This window comes from Rattus norvegicus, chromosome 16 (assembly GCF_036323735.1).
Source record: "Rattus norvegicus strain BN/NHsdMcwi chromosome 16, GRCr8, whole genome shotgun sequence".
Lineage (NCBI taxonomy): Eukaryota > Metazoa > Chordata > Mammalia > Rodentia > Muridae > Rattus > Rattus norvegicus.
Window position 1 is genome coordinate 57,067,068 of NC_086034.1, and position 21,721 is coordinate 57,088,788.

Here is a 21,721-nt window from a genome sequence, read left to right on the forward strand (position 1 = left end):
AAGTTAGTATTTCACAGTCTTCAACAGACACACTTCCTGTAACCATGACCCTGCTATAAGCTACTTTCCAAGAGAAAAAGCAAGACAAATAGGAGAAAGCCACAGAGAAATTAGAGAAGGTCAGGGACACATTATTACAGAACAAAGCAGGAGGCTTAGCCTTTAGAGCACATGGGATAAACACTGTGAGTATTTAGAGAGGCAAAGATGTGAGGAACATGCTTAAAAATCACTGCAAATACTGGGAGATGCAGGGAACTGATGGCTGCCATTGTGAAAATGGTGTCGGGCTTTTGTAATCACTATTATCACATACAGGATTAATGCTATCGCTTTGTCTAATTGTATCATTTGTATAAGAAAGGTCAACCCCCTCACACTGAGATATGCCTACCTCTTTATTATAAAGATTCCCCAGGTTGATGTACCTATAACTTGCTATACAGCCACTCATGATCCTCCTGATTGAGCTTGCATAGTGGCTGGGTTGGCAGGTGTGTGTCTGCATGTCTGCCATGGTACCCTGTGTCTTAATTAGAGTTCAGAAGCACTAAGTCTAAATTAAGTCTAACATACGTCCATGTATTTTAGCTCCACAAAGTCATGCCCTTTTGCATCATCCCATCAACCCTGTAAAGAACGATTACTAAAGAATTTGGAATGGAACTGAGAGAAAGAGCTATAGCAGCAGCTTCTGGGAGTGGCATAGAGGCACTCAGACAGGTAAAAGAACTGGAAATATGGTGGCGACCTCCCAGGGGTCTCCTGAAGATCTCCTTGAATACTGAAGAAAGCCCTCATCCCTGGTACCCTGCATCTGGGACCCTTTGGTTATCACATAGCTCATGGGACAGGTGAGCACTCTCACAGCCTGCCCTTTACTCTCATAGCTCTTACAAGTGTTTTAAAAACTTTGATTCTCTGCATTGAATGCCCCTTTGCTTGAAAAATCTATGTGAGTGCTGCTTTCAGAACAGATATCTTATTGATACACGGTTCTTCTTCCTACGATCTCAATTTAACCTGGAAAATGGCTGACGTTAGTACAATAGTGAGCTTTAAAATTTTTTTTCCATTAAGTACAGGGTATTTTTACTTTTTCAAATGAAAGTGTCAGAGATTGAACATAAAAAATAAGGTGCCTCAGAAACATAAAAGTTGTATTGTCAGAACATGTTGATGCCCTATTCTGTTATCAAACCTAATGAATTAATAATATACTTAGTTCCTTGGGGAAAGTCCAACTCTACACTTTGGGAACTGTATAACTTAATAGAAACCATAAAACTTAGGAACGGTTGTTTTTGCAAGAAGTGAGAGGAAAGAAGTTAATGGCTACTCTGGCATAAGAGTAGTACCCTCTGCCTCTTCCTAGGGAACACTGCTGAATTCAGGATGGAATTGCACAGTCTACTGGATATTAGAACTTCAGTAAAAACCTTTAGTTAATACTTTAATCATCCTGGCAGGCTAAGGCCTAATTGTAATTCACATCTTTTATTTCAACTAAAAATTACCAAATTATCCTTTAAGCATTTAATTTCTCTCATCTTCCAATTAGAAAAGAAATAATGATTTTATTCTTGTTTCTGATATTTAAGAAGAAAGAAAAGATACAAGTTTAAAAGCAGTTTTTAAATTTATATCTCTTGATCAGTAAAAACTTGTTTATATATTCTAAAACAAAAATGTACTATTTAATATATGTTAGCCTTTTAATTTTTATTTTTAATATTTATACATTTGAATCATATTTTCCTCCTCCCCCAACTCCTCCTTCCCAGATCCCTACCCACACAATATTATGTTCTCTCTCAAATAAATAAATAAATCAAAAGTCAAAACAAACAAAAAATCAATAAGACAAAAACAAAACAAAACAAAAAAACCCACAAAAATATGGAGTCTATTTTGTGTCAGCCAGCTACTACTGGGCATGAGGTCTGCAGTAGATGGCAGTTGATATAGTGACATTCCAAGAGAGAAGCTGATTTCCTTCTTTCCAGCAGGTATCATGTACAAATAGCACCTTGATAAGAGTGAGACTTCACCACTTCTGTGCTGAGATTTTGTCTGTCTTGACTCGTATAAGTCTTGTGCATGATGTCACAGTCCCTGTGAGTTCACAAGCCTATAAGCCCTGTAGAGTCTAGACAGTGCTGTGTTCTTGAAGTTATCCACCACCTCCGGGTTTTTCAAAACCACGTTTAAAGCTACAGAGAAAAAAAAACAATTTTACCTATTTCAAAGAATCTCATTCCATCCAGAACAGAGAAGACTATATGAATGCTCACATAATAGCAGCATATGTCAAACCCCTGGTCTCTTGCTTAATCAAGATAGTCACTGAGGATCCTGGCTTAGACGAACTTCAGTTGTTTCCCTGGTTGTTTCTCCTACTGAATGAACATCAGATCTAGCAATAATATGCATTCAGCTCTCCCAAAAGCATATTTTAAAAGTCTATATACTTAAAGAATATAGTTGGCACATTGAACTTTGGGTAAAAACTTGGCTAAAACTTTTATTTCTGAAGGCATTTAAAGAGACTGAAAATGTGTATTAATCTTTAAGGGATATAAAAAGCTGGAAACCATCTTAACTGATTCTATAGATAATGTCAAAGTTCACCCCAGAAAATGGGCGATTGTGATTATTTTGCTGCTTACCAATATGGCATTTATATAATTTTAAATGTCACCCTGAGGTAGAACTAGAAGAAAGGGAAGAGAACTACTCATGCAAGTGCTGCAGTTACGGAGAGATTCCAGTCACCTTGTGCGGCCATCTTGCCTACTTCAGTCAGCATTACTATGAGAGTGCTCCTACAGCAGTATCAGAAGAACCAATGACCCAGTGTAAAGAGCAGCTCAGATGGCCAAACTGAACCCTTTATTCTGACAAACGTCATTGAGTATGGGGATCATTAATAATTCTAACACTCAAGAACTTAAGTAAAGCCTTAGGCAAAAATCTTTGTATTTATACTCCATTTCTTAACCAAGCTCAGAAACTAACAACCAGGTGTGTTTGGTGTTCTTGCCAAATACTCTGGAAGAATTTAAGGGGACACCAAAGAAGCAGCTTTTAATTTATTGGATCATTGTTATATAAGTTCATAGGTAAATAATGTTTCAGCTTCTCATATTATTGGTCTGAACAATTACTAAAGCCAAAGCATCTTGCTGCCCACCCATCCTTAGGGAGCTGTGTGAGTGGAGAGCTGGTTTGACTGATGCCATATGTGAGGCTCCTTCTAGAACACAGGAATTTCTCAGAATATTCCATATAAACACCTTTTCTAAAGTCTTGTGCAGGCAACTGCAAAGACAAGGAGGAGAGAACTACACAGATTCCTTGTTCAATCCCAGGGGTAATGTCTGATTTCCTAACTGGTAAAGGCATTGACAATGGCTAATATAAGAACAAAAGAAACTTCAAAGGACCAGATCTCAAGAGAATGAGGATATTTTTGTTTTGACTTTACCTAACTGTGACTTCTTCCTCCAGTAGAGCAGAAACAAGTAATCGAGTCCATATGTACATTCATTAAGCTTTTGCTCATGGATTATTTTACTTCTAAGTAAACTTCCTATAAAGTGGGGACAAATTTCATCTTATTAGAATTGACGATAATTACCTGAGCACTCCATCAGGATGAACATTCAGGTAGAACATTTGACAATGATGAAAAATATGAAACTGCGATTTTGATCGCCAAACTAAGTACATCAATCTCTGTTATCCTAGGCCTCCAGCCCAATAACCAAGCTCGAGCACCCATTTCAATAAATGTTAAATACATAGGTGAAAGAGTAAAAGAGTGGAACCCATATCACTATGTCATGCCCTACCCAAATTTCCATCAGAGAATCTAATTCAGGTATTGATATCCTAAAATAAATTTAGTTCTCTATAAGGAGGTGCCTTGGACATTCTTGATATATCTTATATGTGTCATGTCTAGGATCAGACCAGTTAACCCTCATAGCATACTTTATTGCACATTTTAACTTAATTATATTAAAATAAACCACAAACCCATGATAAATTTTCCAACCGTTTCCAATCTGAAATATAAAAATCCCATATTCCTATTCCATGAAACTATACTAATAACACTTATTAAATTAGTTCAACTGGCATTTCCATCAAAAGGATTGACAACAATATCAGTTGGGTATAGCTATTTTCTATTCCTTATTTTGCTGCCAGATCTGTGTTTAAAATTTTACCAGCTAGTCCTGCATTCTAATTATGTGCTTCTATGTCAGTGGACTGTATTAGTTTAAAATATAAGGTAGCTACAACAATGCGAAGAATACAAACAAGGGTCTATATAATTGGTCTCTTTAATCCAGCGAGACATAAATAGGTCCCCTTTCTGGAATACCATAGTGGAGGGTGTCAGTGATGAACAGTGATAGCCTAAGATTTTAAATAAATTATCTCCATTCATTAACAAGCAGCATTTACAAATTATCCACTAAAAGTCAAAGGACATGTATATGTATACATACACACACACACACACACACACACACACATATATATATATATATATATATATATATATATATATATATATAATCCAAAACAAGGTAATAAAGACACACACACACACACATATATATATATGTATATATACATATATATATATACAATCCAAAACAAGGTAATAAAGACCAAATTAAAAAAAAACTTTATCAAGTCACCATGGTTCACCACACATCTTTGAAAGATTGAGAATGAAAAAGATAAAGAAAATTAATTCCTGATTTACATATCCTGCTAATAAAGTGGCAAGGTCTTATGGAACAAACACAACAGCTGCAAATTATGTAATTATGTATCTGTATGCAAATTTGCAGACATCTCATAAATGCTGGAACACTATTTGCAATGCTAATTAAGTGGCTTTTATTGCGGCTGCATAATTCCTACATGTGATTTGGTTCCAGATGTCGCTGTAGCTCACAAAACCTTCATTGTCAGGTTAGCTGAGGTAGCACGCATTAACACTGCTCATAAAACCTCTATTTATAATTAAATTACTTGCAGTGACTCAGTGATTTTTCAGTCTCCTCTTATCCAAGTCTCTTATTCATAGTACATATAGCAACCCTGAGTTTGAAGTGAGAGAAATTATATATATATCACCTATAAGAAGCTAATCTGCTTAATGTCATCCACATAAACCAAGCTCAAATGTATAATGAACAAGGGAAAGTTCATCTACCAGACTAGGCCAATATGTCATTGTTGACAGATGTTGTGAAGTTTTATTTGAACTATAAAAGAATAATTCCATTTGTTACCATCTAATATCAGTATTTTGATGCCCTGAAGATTCCTTTTCTTTTTGGTTTTCACAATAAAATAATGTGAGAGATAATCAGGGAATTAGTAGCATACTTTCAATTCATATAAAAGAAGAAAAGATAAATTAATATATTTATTGAGCATCTACTATGTGCTCAGAATTAAAGTAGCTATAAAGATTTGTAATATTTGGGACCTATAAACTCATAAGTAGTTTGACAGACAAGATATAAGGAAATATATCCAGTTTAATACAGGAATATGACACTCAAATCCTCATGTGGGACAAAAGCAGGTCAATGATGGGAGACAAATCTTAGAGGTATTTTAACCTAAAATTTTTTTCAGCTTTTTACCCTACTAAACTTTCACCAAAACCCCTAATACTACTAAAACTACGAGCTGTTGTATTAACTGCTTCCTTTAAGAACAGTTAGATAGTTAGGCCAGCTGTCAGTCTACTCTTAAAAAGTCATGGCTTCCTGTAGATCAGTGAGTCTCAACCTTCCGAACACTGTGATACTTTAATATAGTTCTTCATATTGTGATGACCCCCAAATATAAATTAACTTCTTTGCTACTTCATAACTGTAATTTTTCTACTACTGTAAATTATAATGTATATATCTGATGTGCAGGCTATCTGATATGCAACCCCCAAAGGGGTCATGATTCACGGGCTGAGAAAAAGTGCTGTAGATTATGGTATAGTGGACAGGTACCATAAACTATTATGAACAGAAAAGCTACCATAGGTACAGCTGCTGAGTGGGATGTTTTGCTGATGGTTATGCCCTAAATATGAGAGAAAGCATGGGTTAAATCCTTAAGACTCATGCTGATCACCCTGGTCTCCTAACAGAACTTGCTTACTATTTAGCAGCAGAATGGAACTGCGACTACAAATCACTACTTCTCAGAGACCTGACCAGTCTTCATAAGTTAAGAGTGTTTTACAGGCGTACTGTGGTTTGAATTTAAAATATCCCCATAGGCTCTAATATTTGAATGCCTGGTGCCAACATGGGGCACTGTTGTGGGAGGTTGTGGATCCTGCAGAAGTGGGGCCCAGCTGGCAGGGGCAGAAGAGATTTGACTCATATCCCATCCTCTTTCCTCATTGGCTAGTTGAACAAGCCCCTGTAGTGCATTTACCCTACCATGGCTTGTTTTGTCTTGCCTCCCCTGGCACAATGGGGCTCACGTTCCAAAACTATGAGACAAAATAAATCATTCAACTCTGAAGGGGTTTCTGGCAGACATTTTCATCACAGCTTCGAGGAAAACATGGAAGGAATAGTATTCTAAACCCTGGGAAGGGAATGAGGACTTGAGATTGCAGAACCTTGAAGGATTAGGAGATATAATGAATGGTAGCCCTTGACTAGAAGCTTATACTGACAGAGTAACTGCAGTCTCTGGCAGTGCTCCAAGCAAAGTCGGGTCAGAAAAAGTCCTTATGAGATATAATGTTCCTTCCATCCTTTCCCTAACTCTTCTGTAAGGGTCTACAACGCCTGTCCAATGGTTGCCGGTAAATATCTGCATCTGTCTCAGTCAGCTGTTCCTAGAGTCTCTCAGAGACAAGCGTGCTAGGCTCCTTTCTTCAAGCACAACATGGCATCAGTAATAGTGTCAGGGTTTTGTGCCTACCGATGGGATGGATCCCAAGTTGGGCCAGACACTAGATGCCCTTCCCTTCAGTCTCTGCTCTATTTTTGTCTCTGCATTTCTTTTAGACAGGAAAAATTCTGGATCAAAAATTTTGATGGTCAGTTGGTAACCCCATTCCTCCACTGGGGGCCCTGTCTATCTATTGGAGTAGGTGTCTTTAGGTTTTATCTCCCTACTGTTGGGCATTTTGGCTAAGGTCATCCCCTTAGGGTCCTGGGAGCCTCTCACATCCCAAGTCTCTCTGACTTTCTAGAGGTTTCCCCCATCCCCCACCCCACACTGCTACATATTTCTACATATTCTCCTGGCCTTCTGGGTTTCTCTCCTGTCACACCCCCCTCCTGCCCTGCTTTTCTCTCCCACCCCCACTTCTCCCTCTCTCTGTCCCCTGTGATTATTTTGTTCCCTCTTGTAAGTGGGATTTAAGCATTCTCATTTGAACTTTCTTCCTGTTTTACTTCTGACAGTCTGTGGGTTATATCATGGGTGTTCTGTATTTTTTTTGTTACTAATAGCCACTTATCAGTGAGTACATACCATGCATATAGACCTTTCCCATGAGGGTCTGGGTTACTTCACTCAGTGTGATATTTTCTAGTTCTAGCCATTTGCCTGCAAAATTCATAATGTCCTCACTTTTCATAGCTGAATAGTATCTCATTACGTAAATGAACCATATTTTCTATATCTATTCTTCAGTTGAGGGACATCTGAGTTGTTTCCAGACCAATAGTATCAACTAACCCAGACCCCTGAGAGCTCCCAGAGACTAAATCACCAGCAGAAGACTATACATGGTCTAGGCTACAGCCCCTGACACATAAGTAACAGAGGACTGCCTGTCTGGCCTCATGGAAGAGTATGCTCCTAACCCTGTAGAGACTTGATACCCTAGGGAAGGGGGTGAAAACTGGGAGTGGGCTGAGGTGGGGGATGGATGAGTGTGGGGGTAATGGGAGCACCCTCTCAGAGGCGAAAGGGAGGAAGGATGTGGAGAAGAACTCTTGGAGGGGGAACCAGGAAGGGAGCAACATTTGAAATATAAATAAATAAAACAATTTAAAAATACATGATGTTTGCACAGTGAGTTGGAAGCACATACAAACTTAAAGACGACTCTTTCCTAGCTGGAAAACCAGCAAACGGGATCTGAAGGGGACATGTTATAATGTGCGCAGAGAAAAGGAGTCATTCTCTACTGTAGACTCCTTGGTCCTAGAGGGTCTCAAAGAGATCATTAGAGGTTCCCACAGCTGCGCAAAAAGCTCAGCAAAAGGAAAAACTCCCCCAGTGTTGCGAAGCAGAGGCTCTAAACCCATGGACAAAGACCAGGAAAAAGGTAGAACGCATGTTGACAAAGAACTAAGCTAGAGTGAATTCCTTGAAAGACAAGGTCAGGGTGACAGTCATCATTGTCCTGAGAAAAATGAGAGTATCCAAGATGTAAACAAAGGTCACTAGCTTTAGAAAGAGCTGAAAGGAGCCAGCCTAACCTGGTGCTAAGGTAAGATTAGTCTCGGGGAACTAATGTGTACAACAGCAAATCTCAGTTTCATTACTGTGCTAAGCTACTTTTCAATTGTTATGATAAAACACTATGGCCACAGCAATTTGTAGAAGGAAGAGTTTCTTTGGGTTTATAGTTTCAGAGGGATAAGGGTCCCTCATGGCAGGAAATAGAAAGCCTTGCAGCAGCATGAGTCATGGTAGCAGGAATGGCGACTGGAGTAGCAAGCTTGTAGTTCACTTCTTGAACCTCAACTACAAAGCAGAGAGAGCAAACTAGAAATGCTGCCTGGCTCTAAACTCTCAAAGCCCGTCCCCAATGTTATTCTTCCATCAACAAGGCCAAACCTTCAAACTGATAGTTCAAAACCAAAAACCAAAAGCCAAAACAAAATAAACAAACAAACAAACAAAAAAAAAAACCACAGCAGTGTGTGATTAGAAATAACTTAAAGCCAGATTGAGACAAATTCTTCAGTAACAGAGAAAGACAGACATACAAAGAGAGGGATGTACAGAGACAAAGATATGCAAAGAATCAGATTTGTAGAGACAGAGGTAACAGTGACGCATATATAGAGAGAAGCATGCAGCAAGAGAAACAGGAGCAAAGAGCCATATAGAGACAAGCAGAATACGGAGAAACCCCAGCATTTCAGCTGCAAGAATAAAACTTCGACTTGTATGCACGAGGTCTATGTTCTGAATTTGCCCGATTTACATTTGAACATGCAAAACTGGGAAAAGGTAAAATGGGAGGCACTGGTAAGGATCTTGGAGGGAGCACGGTTATGTCTTACAGAGCTGCGGTAGGAGAATCCGGAATCCTGGCTCTCCTCCTTCTGTACCCTTTTCTGCTCCTTTCCACATTGACTTCTTTGCTCCATGTGCGCAGCGGTGCTCTAAGAATACAAAACAAGAGAAAGCTTCGAAAACACAAACTCCAACATATGCTTTTTAATTCATCACTACATAATTCATATGCCATGAAATTTGCCAGCTGAAACCCTGGCTAAACCTGCAGTCTGATGCTGCCCGCCATTGCTCCTGGGGAGGAATCTGCAGAGGCAGTGTTCAGGTTTCCTTCACCCACTGCCCAGCTCCCTCTTGTGCCTCTCCCTCTCTCTCTCAAGAGGGACAGGCTGGTTTTCCTTTGGAGCTGTCAATTTTTCCTGCGTCTGCTTTCTGTCGCTGGGACCTGGGGTTGAAGCTTTATCTGAGAACATCAGAGGCAACTATAGGCCAATATTTTTTTTAACAATGTCACCAATGTGTAGCCACCACAACTACATTTTAGAGTGCCATTTTGAGCATCCCAAATGACGTTCCATTAATAGTCATTGCCCATTTCTCCCAACTCTCAGCTTCTACCTGCCCTTTCTCCCTACTTCCTCTCCATCCCCTGCTCATTCTGCCTTATTAAACATGAAATTGTATAACTTGTGATTGGTGCCTGGTTTCTCAGAATGTTTTCAAAGGTCATGGATGTTGCAAAATAAATATTTTATCATGTGTTCATTTACAAATAGTATTCTACTGCAAGTCTACTTGAGCCACTTAATAAGCCATTGACCAGCTAGTATAAATAGATATGAGGTTTCTGCTCTGATCAACATAATTATGAACCTATGAGTAGCAATGGGCAAGCATCTGCACCTATTTCCCATGCATTTGGGCCTAGGAATAAAATCTTATTTTGGAGAATTGCTAGACTATTTCAAAGTGGCAGCCCCAGTTGGAATTCCCCAGCAGCTGGTGAAATCCCCAATTTCTTGTCTTCTCATACAAACTTCTCCATGTGTATATTTTGGCTGTAGCTCTTCTCTCACACCTGATCGTGTATGAGACAAATGTGATCCCTTTTATTGACTTGTGGTTTCTATTTCTGGTTGGCAAAATATCCATCAAATATTTTATCTTTAATTAGATGAATTGCTCATTTTATCTAATTACCAAATCAGCAGCTCCCACATTAAAGAATGGGATTCACTTTAGCTTGCTTTCCTCACTTGTACTTCCGTTGTCTAAAATATAATTGCCTTACTGAAACTAAAAGTCAACTGTCCCATACTTTCTTGGAATAGCCTCATAATGGCATTTTAAACACTAACACATCTTAGGGCTTGCTTTTATCCATTTTATAGGGTGTGAGATATGAATTCAAGTTTATTCTTCAGCAATCAGATGCCAGAATTATTTGCTAATATTCTAAGCAGACTGATATAATTGCATCAGATAGATCAATAGATAGATGATAGATAGATAAATGATAGATACATGGATATATATATAGATGATAGGTGATAGAGATAGCGATAGATAGATAGATAGATAGATAGATAGATAGATAGATAGATAGATAGATGATAGATAGAACAATTTGTAAAACATGCCCATAAAATATATTAAACTCTTTAACTTGTGAATATTAAATAAATTAATGATTATTCATTCTCCACTTTTCTTCAAGGTTCTGCAGTGTTTAGTATAAAGTGTTTGCACTGCGGTTTTTACAAGATTTATTCCTAAAAACTTTCATCCTCTCTGAGGCTGTCTGTGAAGTTGTGTTCGCCGCCGCATTTTCAGCTGATTATTGGTTGCTAGTGTGAGGAAATGGGCTTCATTTATGATACTCCTTGATTTATATATATGTGCGTATTAGGTGTGGGGGACCTTATAATCTTTTAGTAGAGTCCTTGTGGTTTCCCTTTTCACTGATGCAAGGCTGTTGATTTCCCTGGCCTTGCTTTCAAGGTTGCAAACTCTCAAGTCTTCCACAGAGGTGAGAAGAAGAGAGTAAGTAATCATGTTATAGCCTGCCCTTCTCACTAGGCTTCCACAGCTTTCCTGAGCTTACATCCCTGAGATGCTATAAGCCTTTGGTTGATTTGCAAAGCTCTAAAAACAAGCTGTTTTTTTCCAATGTTTTTAAGTTGGAAAAGAGTAGAGGATATCTCAATCCAGGATTTAGAAGGCCTGCCTCCATTAATATATCTCGGTTTCTTTAATTTTGTTTGAAAGTTTTTAAAAATGTTAATATTTAAGTTCAAACCTGCTTCTCAAGGTTGTGAGCTGTTTTTATGATTTTTCTCAGTTGGCGCCGTAACAGTTTTACAGGTTGAATCTTCCAGGAAAATGAAAGTAAAGTTTGTGTGTTAAGAAGCTACTGGAATTTTTATGTTTCCATAAACCACATGGACGTGCTCTCTCCTTCATTTCTCTTCAGTGTATGTTGCCAAGTTACTATATTCCAGAAGACAGCTCTGCTGCCCAGCTCCAAAGTCTTGAAAGCAAAACAGGAAAACTTACTGAAGAAGGGAGACAACGTATGGGATCTTAGTGGATTAAGAAAACTGAATCCCTTTCATGTTGGAAGTAGAGAAGTCCCTGGAAGCCTCCTGTGTAGAGTAACAAATAGATAAGTTTTATCCTCCTTTCTTTTACCCTTTTACATAAGTAGTTACAATTCTGTAACATGAAGATGTGAGAAGTAAGTTATAGGTAGTGACAAAACCGTATTGATCTATGTGTCTCTGTCAAGGGTGTAGTATGATGTGTGAGAGCACATCATTGTGGTTCCTCCTGATCCCGAGTTCGAGTGTCAAGTTGTCTCCTGGGTGTATTAAATAAGACTTTCATAGCTCCATATGCGTTAAGAAACTTACCCATGTTTTAATTTATTTCTCTGAAATATATTTATATATTTATATCATAAAGATAATTTTAGGAGGCAAAAATCCAGATGGATATCAGCTTGAGGATTTTTAATGCTGTTAAATGCCAGTATGTCTCAAATATTTCCCCATGTGTAACTAAATATGTTTCTTGTCCCATAGAAGCAAACACATATTTAGACCTTAAATTAAGTCTGCAAGGATTATCTTGATAGTAAGAGCCAGTTTTAAAGTCAGTATAGTTACCTGACAGAGAATTGCCTTCACATTCCAATCTTGAGTCTGCTTATTTGTGATATTATTTTTATATCCATTATCTTTCCAGGTCCCTTTAGAAGGACAAAAATATCATCTTACTTGCTTATTGCTCCAAGAGCCTCTTAGATACTGGGAGTTTCCTCTATCTGTCTTCTTATCTAGGAGAATATTCCTTACAACTTCAGCATTTTTTATATACTGTTGCCATGCCAACTTTATATTGTGTTTCCATCTCTCACACATCTGCTCGGAAAAGTCCAATGACTTCCTTTCCTTCTGTCCAATGCCCAGTGCTGCAAAACTTCTAAAACTTAAACTACCATGATTTAATACTTCTATGAAAATTTAACCAAACTGCCTATAACTCACATCCTCCAAAGCAGAGTAACTTACACTTTCCTACTGACATTATAGTAGTTTGAATAGCCCTCCTTAGGCTCACTGTGAGTAGCATTATTAGGATGTGTGGCCTTGTTGGATGATGTGGGCTTTGACATTTAAGATGCTCAAGCTAAGCCCAGTGTTTCACTTTCTTCCTGCATCCTGCCAATCAAAATGTAGAGCTCACAGCTACCTCTCCAGCACCACGACTGCTTTGTGTGCTACCATGCTTCCTGCCATGATGATAATGGACTAAATACATGAACTATAAGCCAGTTTCAATTTAACTCATGAGAGTTGCCATGGTCATAGCGTCTCTTCATGGCAATAAAAACCTTAGAACAGACATCAATATTGTCTTCATTGATTTCCCAAGTTCAATTAATCTCCTTGTGACTTCAGCCTTAGGAGTTGGTTCTCCCTCACAATGGTGGGTTCTGGGGACTGACCTCAGATACTCAGACTTGCATGGCAAGCTCTTTTACCCACCTGAGTCATAGAGACACATAGAGTAGAAGGCTAGATAGGAGCTGCAAAAATAGAGAAAAAGGTCCTAAGAAAACAGAGCATGGAAGACAACAGGTCACACACATGATATGAAAGTACAAAAGAGGCTACCAGGTGTACCCCAGGATACCAGGAAGTGCACAAGGAAACAGATAGAGAATGAGAAAAAAGAGAAAGAAAAAGAACATAAACAAGTTTTGTTTGAAAAAATCCCATAACAAAATCTAATTCTTTGTTGTAAGCAGATTTGAAAATAAATAGTGTCCTGATGTTATTGTCATGGTGTTAAAAGTGGCCTAGAGTTTGACCTACTAATGGAAATTTACTAAGTCATCCATATTATTTGGTCCATGAAGCAGATACTTTTGAAAGTAAAAGGGATGTCATTGGAGATACACCGAGACAAGAAGCATAAATCAGGACTTTTCAGTCTGCCTAAGATTCTTCCAAGCAAACTGATTCTCACCATTACCTTAAAAGACATTTTTGGTAAAATTTTAAGAAATATCATTGAACTTTTAAAAATTGGAAATTATTGACCAAGTTATAACCCTAATTTGTACTCATAAATAGTGACCAAGGGCAAAAAAGAGTAGATATAATCTTAAAGGAATGCAAACAGACTTTTTAAATAGGTGCTTCTTTATTCAATATATTTATCTCTGCATGGTCCACCAATGTCCTTTAAGGAAACAAAATATATATCAAAAAGTTCTATGTTAATATGAACATTATTAGTTGTTTGTTATTATTAACATAATAGTTTAAGAAACTAATAGTGGGACCAGTCTACTAATTTTACTCTGGATTACCATGATACAAGGTAATACATAAGATACCATAATATATAAGATCTTACATAGTAAGATCTGGCTTACCATATTATATAATAAAAACATTAATTATCCAAATATCACATCAATTTAAAGACTAGACTAGTTCAAGTAGTCAAAAGTATGCCAATCTATGTGACGACTGAGTTTATAAAATTCTTCATAATGAATCTTGAGAAGAGTAAGCATTTTGGCTGAAAGTAATTAAAAAATAAATTGTCAAAAAACTTACACAAGATAGCTCTGTCTAAGCCAGACCCAAAAAATATAGGAAAGAAAAGGATGATTTCTCAGCTTATGATAGCCATGAATTTTCCCTCTATCTATAAGATACCCACCCTGAGAAGGAAGAAATCTGGCCAGCTATAAAAGAGTGACATCACTAATACTATATAATCAGCTAAGTAACAACATAAAATATAACATGTTTAACAGGGTTAAACATGTATTCAGCCCTGTACACCTGTGTGCCTATGTTTCAGGCAGTATAATCAGGGGTTTCTTTACACCATCCCTAAATATCATCTGGAATTTTGACATATCACTGCAGTATCCAGAAATTGTCTTGATCAACACGTATGCTATTAAGCTGATATAAATTGACAACTCATGGAATACCCATCTACACAGTTATTTAAATAGTGTACGTGATCACATGACTTCAGGCTTATTACTCACTACCCAGCAGGGCTTCAATTTATTGAAATTATGATTCTGATATAAAACTAATTTGCGGTGTTTCATAAATGGCCTGAGAGTTGTTCTTACTACTTCTGAGACCCAGTACAGGGTCTTCATTTCTAGGATATAGACAGGTCTCATTGGCTTTCCTTATCAACAGAAAACAAATTTTCCCTGGTATGGGAGAAATGACCAAATGGGAAACATTATTAATGAAAAAAAGAAACTTAAAAAAACATTCCACTTTTAAAACTCAGCACTCTCTGTTCCTCTGGCACACAGCACACGTTTTCAGGCATCTCTGGAGAAGAGGCATTTACTTGGCATCTCCTTATGCAGACTCATTTTCACTAGAGGCAACAGAGTGGAGATGCCGCTGTTCTTTGTGCCAACACAGGCTGGCTTCTTTACAAAGAAACAGGTCACAACTGCAGAGGACATGCCTCAGAGAGTACATACCCCTCATCTAACACTGCGGACACTCTCTTCCTTTGTTTCAAGGTAGGTGCACTGTGATGACACTGTGGTCTGTGAAATTCACTCTGCACCTACTGAACTCCATACACTGCCTTGGAATTCATGAATCTCAAGTCTCTGTGTTAGGTCTGGAAGAAATTAGGACACAGAAATTAGAAGTGAAGAGCAGGTCTTTTTTCTGAATTCATGGGAATATACAAACGAGCAGAGGAGAAAGCAATCATTAGTAGAGTTTACTTTTTCATAACTACCTCAGCAACTTTGAGATTCTCCTGAACTAGTATACATATCTGTTCTTGGGTTGAAAAGAGAAGCAAGCAGGGAAGAAGGAATATTATCAGGATCCTCAGATCCCTAACTATGTAAACTATTACTACACATCACAGGTTATACTGTTTAACAACTGATCAGTGCAGCAGCCTAAGGGCTAGAGATGTGCCAGAGTAAAGGGAGTACTGGTCTACCCTGTAGCTGAAGGAAGTTGAGGAAGAAAAGCAGTGGAAAGCTGTTTTGGTCTTCATCACTGTTTCTTCATTCACAAATCTGGAAGCTCCAAGTAGAGATACTGTTCCACAAGGCAGGTGATGCTACCCTTACAGGGACAATGCACTGAAGGACCTTCTGGTGCAATGTTGATGGAAACCCAAGCACTAGCCAGGCACAAGACCAGAAGTTTCACTCTTCAAGATTGCTACTTATGATTATTGATCCTGACAGTTGACTGGACTTAGAATCACCTTAAAAGACATGCCTAAGAGACATGTGGTAAGGGTGGTATTTTAACTGAGAAGGGGGACAAGTCCTTAAGATGAGCAAGCATTACACCATAGCTGCGGTCCTGGGCTGAATACAAAAAGGGACCATTAAGGGGAAAATAGCTGAGCACTAGCACTCAACTCTCTCTGCTTACCCACTGCAGATGTGGTGTGAGCATCTCATTCCCCTTATCCCTTTAAACAAGGAGCTAAATCAGACCTTTCCTCCCTTCAGTTGTTTGGGTCTAGTACTGTGGTCATAACAACAAGGAAAGTAGCCAATAGGAGAGACAACCAACCAGTCACAGGAAGTAGACTGCATGCACTTGTGATGTGGATATGAATGTGTATATCACAGGTACAATGTGATACAGTGTATGTGGTAGGGAGACTCTTCAGTTCAGGCGTGGGAAATGTACAGTTGAAGAACAGGATAGAGAGGATGGGAAGAAAGAGAGAACGTATTGCTATTCTGGGGTAGAAATACTTGGTGATAGAATAAAGAACGGAGTGAATGGATTCATTGTTTCCTCCTAAATTTCATCTCTCTTCTGTTCCCTCTGCCCATCTTTTTCAATCTTCTCGTCAGCACCTTGGATGGGGTGTAATTCCCACCATCGATCTCTGCTTACAACTGCTTTTTTCTTCATCTAGACTAGTAGAAGAGAATCTGATACCAGCTGGAAGACACACAGAATTTCTGGCTGACTTTTGCATTTTAAAATAGCACTACTTTGTAATTTGTTCATTCTCAGCTGTTACTCTCTTCCCTCGCTGTGGCAAGACTTATCTTTTGCAATCGAAACACCATGGAAGCAAGATATACAGTTCTGTGCTTCAGCCCTGTGAGTGGCTGCCTTCAGTAGTTCTGGTACCAGCAAGATGCCAACTCTGCCCTTCTGTGCCTGCCAACATAGGTTCTGTCTCCTCCAGCAACTTCCAAACAGCTCTTCCAAGGCAAATCACAATACACTGTACACCCATTACTGCTTTTATTGACAAATCTGCTTGAAAGCAGCGGGTGGGTTTTAGGAATACCCAAATTTCCTTAGAAAACTATCAGAGAAGACTTAAAATAAAAAAAAACCTTGACCTATATATTTTGAAGAAAATGTTTTCTTTCTCCCACAAGGGAACTGTTTTGATATCTACAGAAAGCACGATTTCCAAAGGACTTTATAAGCTCAGAGAATTGGAACAGAAATGTCATCTGATCTGAGCCATTCTGCATTTTTAAAGCATCAAAGTTCTGACCAGGTCTTTCCATAACCCAAGAGAAAGCCTGGTGGTTTCTTCCTGAAACAATTCTTCACAGGCTGCATATTTTGCATAAGTTAAGTCCTTAATGGGCAACTCAAGGATTGTATAACCTTCTGCATTTGTTTTTCTTCTCTTTATCCCCTTTTTAAAAATCTCCTCTAGGTGATTCATCAAGCATACTTCTTGAACCAGCTGTGAGAGATTAAGAAATGTTATTTGCATTCATGAGAAGAATTTTCAGGCAAGGAGCAATCTGCCTGTTGAATACATTCATTTAAATAGAAAAAAAATGGCTTAAAGCCCAGCTAAATGCAAGCAAGGGGAACATGGGACATTTAAATAAGAAGTCTCTGCATGAACCATACAGAACTTTGATCATATCTTCAAAAGAGATTAGATCTCACCATGTGCAACAAGGTTTTAGACCAGAATGTCTACCGCTCTGATTAGGATTGGAGCTCACAAGGTGTTTGTTTCTTCTTGAACCTCACTATCTTAGCTTTAGAAACCCCAGCTTTGGACATTATTGCTTCTTATGCAATAAGAGAGCAAAGTATCAGGGAAGTGTACGCAGCAGGAAAATCCCTAACTTGGGCACAGACCAGGAACTCCTTACAATGGTGCCACCAAGAAATTTTTAACTACTCCCATCCATAAATTATAATAAGCAAGATAAAAACTCAAGTCACAGAGCCAAGACACAACCCAACAGTAGAGTGAATTTACTAGGACAATTTTAACCAGTCAATTGGCCTTTCTGAGTTCTCCTGGATGCAGGTTGTTTTAGTCTAAAATACTGGAACAGCAGACCACCAAGGCCTTGATGCTCTGCAGTACTGTTGTCTCTCTTCAGTTTGTGACCTGTCAAACCTTTCCCTTGAGTAGTTTAGACTTAGACAAGAGAAAAAGAAAAAAACTTATAGTCCTGGCATAGTGAAGGGTACTGCTTCCACCCACTGCTCCGTTCCTGTGATTCAATGAAAGCTTCTAGTTGTGGCTGTTCTAACAAGTCCATGTCCAACTCCAGTGAGTTTGTTCCCTCTCCATTTTTTACCTTAGTTATTACATTCTTTAATTTTCTGAAGGTAATTATCCAATTAACTTTTGGAGTGTTTTAAATTTAAGATGATAAAACTCCAAATTATAAGGTATCAAACTAGTAGGAGTCAGAATCAAGTCACATGAAAAATTTAGTCTGTCTCTTCCTTCTAATGTCTTGCTATTTATTTCTATTCATTTGGTCTACATTTTGGAGGGAATCTATAAACCTATGAACCACATATTGCCATTTTCCTTCTCAAAGCCTAACATTAAGGAAAATTCAGTTTTTGATGTTTCCCTGATGAGGTAGAATTTTACAATGATCTTAGACATCTACCTAGAAGCTGTTATTCATGAGGGATGACAAACACCAGGATGAAGAGTAGGGTCCCTTTTAACCTAATCACTCAGAGGCCATAAATCTTCTTAATCCATTTTCTGTTTGTAAACAGATTAGGAGAAAGTTGCAAAAGAACCAAAAATATAAACAATAATTTATACTTCAGAAAGACGTTTTATACTAATGATATATAAAGTTATGAATACACTTAAATAAACATTTTCCTTTGCTGTTTATTTATAGAAATTCTTATGCAGAAGAGATGGCTCAGTACTTAAGAGAAGTGGTTGTCCTGCTCTTCTGGAGGTCCTGAGTTCAATTCCCAGAAACCCCAAAGGGCATATAACTATCTGTAGTGAGACCCAATGCCATCTTCTTGTATGCAGGTATGTATATATATATATATATATATATATATATATATATATATGCAGATAAAACAATCATATACATAAAATACATATATAAACCTCAAAAATAATTGTCTTTAAAAAAAGAAAAAAGACGGAAACCTTTAGATAAAACTCAGAGCCAAATTGTAATGCAAATGCTACAAAACTCTGTAACATATAAACCTTATTTTCTTAATATTGAGAATAATTCACTCTCCAAGATTGAAGGTTAATATTGCTAAAAAGTTTACCTACAATTAAGGAAAATCATGCCATACAGCTTTGGATTCTGATACATGACTAAGGCTTTGTTGCCAATGTTCAGGGTTAGGCTGGGATATCAGAAAAGCTCAACTCAGGTTCAGTGGACCTAAATTTTTTCCTATGACTCCATGACCTCTGCCTGTCCCTCCTAAAACCAGAGCTTGAATCCAATGAAAGGAAGCTCTCTAAATATTTAAAGATCATTTATACCATAAAAAATATACAGTAAAGACACCAGGACTATAAGACTAGGAAATACCTTTTCACCTGAAGCTACTTTTTAGGCATCATAGGTTTCCAACTTGTCCCGAAAAGTATTTTCATAAACTGCTCAAAACCCTGTTCTTACTTGAAATCTGCAGCTCTGCTGTGTAATGCCATACACTTGGGAGGTTTTTGGTTTTCTTTGGATCTTCATTTCTAGTTTCTGGGGTGATCAAATATTTGGCCTGAAAAAAAAATATATATATATATTTTTTTTGCTTTTCTCCATCTTTATTAACTTGGGTATTTCTTATTTACATTTCAATTGTTATTACCTTTCCCGGTTTCCAAGCAAACATTCCCCTAACCCCTCCCCCTGCCCTTCTATATGGGTGTTCCCCTCCCCACCCTCCCCCCATTACCGCCCTCCCCCCAACAATCACGTTCACTGGAGGTCCAGCCTTGGCAGGACCCAGGGCTCCCCTTCCACTGGCGCCCTTACTCGGCTATGCATTGCTACCTATGAGGTCGGAGCCTCTTAAGTGGATTGACTTGTCCTTTTCCATATTATCTATCCTGAAGGATGTCTGTACATTAGAGAGGAATGCACGCTCTTCGGCTATTGAGTGCTCTGTTCCTGTCTGTAAGACTGTGGTTAGTGTTTAGCAATGCCACACTTCCTTGTGAATTTTCTGTACAACTGGTGAACCTACTTTAAAGAAAATATTTGTATCTCCTACTTTCTACACTTTTATGCTGTTAATGATTTATTGGTTTGTTTGTTCCTTTCCATAGTCCAGGTGGGCCTCAAATTCTGTAGTCAATACTGGGCTTGAAATTATGATCCTCCTGCCTCAGATGAGATTACAGTTGTGTTTCTCTTCTTCCTACTTTTCTTTTAATGTTGTTTATGCCTCCTTTCAGTTCTGTCAATGTTTATGCACATTTTACTGGATTATGAATATATGCATATTCATAATTGTATGGTTGAGTGATAGACTAGCTTTTTTATCATTATGTAATATCCTGCTTTGTCTCTTGTGGTAGGTATGACTTAAGGACGCCCTTATCTAAGAATACCCATGCCTGTTCACTTTTGCTTACCATTTGTATACAATCTTTTCTTAATCTTTCTATTGTAGTTTATATTTATCCTTATGTCTACTATGAATCATTTTTCCATCCAAGCCATAGTTAGACCCTGCATTCTTATGCATTCAGGCACTGTGTATCCTTACTGGAGAAGTTTAATCCATTTACATTGTTAAAACATATTAATAGGAAAGAACTTAATTGACTTGTCTCCACTGTTGTGTCATCTTGTGATTCTTCTTCCTCATGTTGTATTCTTTCGTGCTTCATTGATTGTTTTCATTAACACACCTCACTTCCTATGTCTTTGTGTAAGTATTAGAGATGTTGTCTTTGTGACTACCAGGAGATTCACCTCAGTAATTAAATTCCTCATCGTCAATATTTATGTTTGGTTCTTTTGTGATTTTGCAACCCATCCTTGAAATTATCATTCTGTAAACAGTTCCGAGTTCAGTGAGCATTTCTGTGAACATTGTTTTCAATTCTCTTTCAGGTAATTCATTTAACTCCATTTCATCAGTAGCAACTTTCCTGTTCTTTTCATTAGGACATATATTCCTTCTTCATTTTATTTGAGTCTGCACTGATATTTACACACTAGGAGAAATTCCCACCTTCACTTATCCTTGGTGATTGATGTAGTGAAGAAGTTCTTCACAGAACAACCCAGTGAAAGTTGTAGGGGTCTCCTTTATATATTCCTGCTACTCCAAACTGTCTTAGTTCTTAACAGTGTCTAGGATTTAATAGACTAGATCTTCTCTGCATTCCAAAACAAGACAAACGTCAGTTACTTGGGGAGTTTCAGAGAAGTTGTCATATTGAAAATAGTTACACTTCTTTCCCATGGAATACGTAGATCCCGGCTTCATCTGTTCACCAGGAGCAGAGTGGCTATGGCTAGGGCTTGGAGGCTAGTTCAATTCTCCATTTTATCAATGGCCTCCAGGAATCTAGAGTGAGCTGGGTCCATTGATGCTCTGACATAGGGATAACAGAAACTACTCTTCAGAGAGTCTATTGAGTAAGAGGTGATACCATGAGTACCCACATATTT